The sequence below is a fragment of the Notothenia coriiceps genome, unplaced genomic scaffold, assembly GCF_000735185.1.
Source record: "Notothenia coriiceps isolate Sejong01 unplaced genomic scaffold, NC01 NC01_scaffold00013896, whole genome shotgun sequence".
NCBI classification, from domain to species: Eukaryota; Metazoa; Chordata; class Actinopteri; order Perciformes; family Nototheniidae; genus Notothenia; species Notothenia coriiceps.
The window spans coordinates 1-4,722 of NW_011346597.1; the positions used below are offsets into that span (position 1 = coordinate 1).

The 4,722-nt window shown below is 38.5% G+C and overlaps 1 long non-coding RNA gene across 1 annotated transcript; it reads left to right on the forward strand.

Annotated features, from left to right (window-relative positions):
• Positions 1–1,315: 1,315 nt before the first annotated feature.
• On the forward strand, positions 1,316–4,497 carry LOC104948187 (uncharacterized). The gene is made up of 2 exons (XR_798649.1): positions 1,316–2,035; positions 2,096–4,497. It is a non-coding gene; the product is annotated as an uncharacterized lncRNA (long non-coding RNA).
• Positions 4,498–4,722: the final 225 nt, after the last annotated feature.

A 4,722-nucleotide genomic window follows, 5' to 3' on the forward strand; every position in this document is an offset into this window, starting at 1 on the left:
AACAACAACGTAATAAATAGTTCAACATAAAGTGCCAGTTGCACCAACAACATAATAAATAGTTCAACATAAAGTGTACCATTTAAAATAAAATAAAAAAGTGCCAGTGATTGACCTCAATCCCTCCTATTCTTCCAATATCCTGATGAAAAATAAAATCTCTCTGTTGCATAGGCCACTGTTTGATCAACGCGAATTGGGTGTGGGTCCTTGTAATCCGAGTCGGGCTAACGTCAACGCTAGCTTCCACGCTAGCTGCTATATGTTTTGCATTGAGGTGATACTTGAGGCTTGATGTGCTGCGGTGATATGCGAATTCCTTTTTGCATAATTTGCAAACAACCGTGCTCTTATTGACGCTTTCATCCGTCCGTTTTTTAAAACAAAATGTCCCATCCACGGGGCCAACCAAAGCGGTCTCATCAGCTTCTTCGTTCACGTTTGACTATTGTTCACTGTGGTTTGTTGTTGTCTGAAGTAATGAACGTTAGTTGGTGCTCCATTATAATCGGTACCCCTGAAACTCATCCAGTGAGAAACGTTCCGCGGTGCAAAAATAAGTGCGATTAAAATGCGTTAATTTTTTTAACGCGTTAATTTTTGTGTAATTAATTAATCTTAATTAACGCGTTAAAGTCCCGGCCCTAGTTATTTTACAACACTGGAACTCTAGAACCGCTGTCCTTTATCTTAAAGTCAAACGTCCTTTCCCGAAACCCGTATACACGTCTGGATTTCTCGTTTTTTGACGTGTCTTTACTCGTTCCTATATTCCTGCGGTTGTCAAATTTGTAAGAAAAATGTCAGAATTTGGAGAAAAATCGGAATTTTGAGATTTTGACAAAATATCTGAATTTTCCGATAGATTTTTTTTTTTTATTCTTAAATTCTCATGCTTTTTTGTTTTCAAGTGTCTTTTCTTGTTCCTATATTGCTGCGGTTGTCAAATTTTTAAGAAAAATGTCAGAACTTTGAGAGAAAAATCCGACTTGACAAAAAGTCAGAATTTTGAGATTTTAAGAAAAAAGTCAGAATTTTAAGATTTTCAGAAAATAGATATTTTTTTAATTCTCATTCTGTTTTGTTTTCAAGTGTCTTTTCTCGTTCCTATATTCCTTTCGGTTGTCAAAATTATAAGAACAATTTCAGAATTTGGAGAAAAGTCAGAATTTGGAGATTTTCGGAAAAAAGTCAGAAAATATATATTTTTTTATTCTTATATTCTCATCCTTTTTGTTTTCTCCTATCTTTTCTCGTTCCTATTTTCCTGCGGTTGTCCCACCCTATAAAAACTAACTCTCGTCTGTTGTGTTTCTCCTTCAGGAAGGACCACAAGATGGCTCTGATCCAGATGGGCTCGGTGGAGGAAGCCATCGAGTCCCTGATCGAGTTCCACAACCACGACCTGGGAGAAAACCACCACCTCCGAGTCTCCTTCTCCAAATCCTCCATCTGAGCCTCAGAGCGTCTGAACCGTGTCCACTACACTCCCATCATTCCTACGCACGTCTGCAAGAAACCACCGTGAAGTCTGGTGTGATGTTAAATTATTTTTTTAAAACTCATTTTTAGGTTCTTTGCCTTCAAAGAGGATTAGGGGGCAATTTAAGAAGAAAAATGGAGTTTGGGAGGAAGTCAGAATTCTGGATTTTTATCTCGGACGTCGGGGAATGAAGTCAGAATTCTGAGTTTGTCAGAAATAAACAGATGTGTTCCGATTATAGTCAGGATTTTGATTATAATCGAGTTATTAGTGCCCTTGTTGGGAAGTTTTTAACCATTAGCCACTCTTGCCTTTTAGACTTTAATCCTGAAATTAAGGTATTAAAGTTTTTTCTCCTCAACGCTGACTTCCCGACTTAAAAAACTCAGAATTCTACCTTAAATCTCAGATTTCAAATTGTCCTTAGATGTTCCTAATCCTCTTCTCTAAAGTTTCCCCCTTCTAAAGTAACGCTTCTATCTTTTAAATTATCTGCTCTGACAACGTTTGGGAAGTCGAGAATTTACCCACAAGCCGTCAGAATCTAGTCCGGCCGCGTTTAGGAAGGCCTCGTTAAGGAAGGCCTCGTTAAGGAAGGCCTCGTTAAGGAAGGCCTCGTTAAGGAAGGCCTCGTTAAGGAAGGCCTCGTTAAGGAAGGCCCCGTTAAGGAAGGCCTCGTTAAGGAAGGCCTCGTTAAGGAAGGCTTAGTTTGACCTTAATATGATCCCTGTGCCTTATTCCTGGAGTCAGAATCGACTTTGACATGTTAAAAAAAAAAATCTCCCATCATGCCTCTGTAAATTGGCAAAGTGCAGGTTTACAGTTGATAAAGGTTTACTGTTAATGTATTACAGATATATCCTTATTTTATGTGTATTTTATTGGTGTTTTTCTTTATGTTAGTGTTTTGTACTGCTGGTTACTGTAGCGTCGAACATGTGAACGGATTCTGTTGTAGCGGGTTTTTTTTAGATACTCTTTTTTTTCCTCTATTCCTTTTTGATTTCTTTATTTCCATGTATGCAATCACGTTTTATTCAAAATCAAATATTGTAGCAATATTTTAATCATTCCTGAACTTTTACTTGTTGGTTTTTCTTTTTGTTGCTGGCTCGGCGGTTCTTCTCCTGCTGCCTTTTTACAATCTGACGAATGTCGCTTTGTTTCTGTCGGGTTTGTGAGTCGCGACGTGTTCGCTTGTCTCGTCTTCTCGCTTCGCCTCTGAACGGTTTTATTTATACGTTTGTGATCCACTACAGCTGAAACCAAAAACGGCCTTTTTTAGATGCAACAAATCCGCCTGCCTCAGGTTTCTGGTTTTAAGGACTTAAGAAAAATAACACACAAAGATGGAAGATTGTGAACTGGTTTGGGCTTTGGTGGTGTTTTCCTGTGGGAGGTTTTTATTCATTTCTCGACCGCTTCACTGGATCTCTATTGCGAACCCAGATGTAACGTGTGAGTGCCTTCAAACGCAGCGCCGAGTCGGACATCAGGTATTAATTCCTCTTTTACTCCGAGATGAAAGTTTGACGGAGAAGAAAACCCCACGGTCGTCACAAATGTGCTGAAACTAGAAGGTGCTGGTTTGGTTTATCTGTGTGTCTTAATATTATTACGTCGACATTCCAGCTGCTCGTGACGAAGATTCCCCGTTTCCCCTGAAGGTTTCCCCTGAGGCGTGATGCATTCAAGGCCCCTGGGAGGTTTCAGTAGCTGAGCTTTTAAACAGTTACTGAACAGAAGTCCGGACTCATTCCAGAGGTTCAGAGAAGGTTCTCATACAAGAGTTAAACTGACTACGTTTATACGCACAAAATAATATAATTTAAGCCCTTTTTCTGGATGAAAGACCCTTCCCTAGTAGACCGTTAGCATGAATATTGTATATAAATGTTTAACTTTTTCCACTTAGCATGCAGCTGTGCATTTTCCTAATAACTCAAATGTTTTTTCCAACTTTTCCCACCGGTTGTTGATCCTTAAAATGTGTTGATATACAATTCTTTAATACTTTGAAAACGTACACATACACCAATGCATGAAAAAATGAAATGATAGAAAATAATGAACTTTGTTTCAATCGTTCAACTTTGAATGAACCAAATTAAATCAAACCAATTTATGAAACTCATATTTTTGGCTAAGTCACGGCAGCAAAACATTGAACCAGCAACTTTTCAGTTCCCAAGTCTAGAGGCTGAGCTGCTGAGCCAATTAAGGCTCCAAATATCAATACATAATATCAACTGTAAATGGCATGTTTTCAAACTGCATGTAAGTGTGCATGTTAACGTAGTATTTAGTATTTTTCTTGAATATTACCCCATTCTGGTTTCCATAATGGATTTTTTCTTTCCTTCAATGGCCTTAATGCATGTCACAAATACTATGTTTCAGAAAAGATCTGCCCGTTACATTCCCAGTGAGTGTGTAAGATCATTTTCACACAGTGTGGAGGAGCTTAAACATTCACACACACACCATCACATCAAAACTAATGATGTGAGCAGCTGTTTTCTCCCAGTGGACCAATGGAAACCTGCTGGATGTAAATAATAGTTTTGTTAATTCTTTCAGAAATTCCTTTTAGTGTGTCTGCCAGAAAAATGAATGACACAATGGCATTAAGTCCTGTATTTTCTGACGGATACACACCACATTCACAGTTATTTCCCAGGGGCCTTGAATGCATCACGGCCTCAGTGTGGGGTGAGGCGGGTGAGAGGAGGAGGAGGAGGAGGGCGGGGTGTTGAGCTGTACATACGTGTTTTATACCACAGTGACGTGTCAGAGCTGATGGTGGTTTTATATCTGATGTATATTTTGATTCAAAGTGAGCGCCCGGTTCTGAGCCTTTCACTGTTTGTGTCACAAAACAAAACAAGAAGCAGATTAAAATCACTTTTTATCAGAAAACTCTGAAGGCACGAGTCGTCTGTTTATATCGAACACTGTCGATGTTTGTATGATGTTGTGATGAAAATAAAAAGACAAGAGACGAGAAGCAGAAACAGTCTGATGTTTTTGGAACATTTTTACTTTATTTTCTTCATACTTTATTGCAGTTTTTAATATAATGTGTTAATGCTTCATTCCTACAAGGGTTAAGTAGTTTAGTGTATATTCCAGGGTTCTTACGGTCATTAAAAACCTGGATAAGTCATGGAAATTCAAAATGCTAATTCCAGGCCCTGGAAAAGTTATGGAAATGTAATATTTTTCCCAAAGTTTTGGAA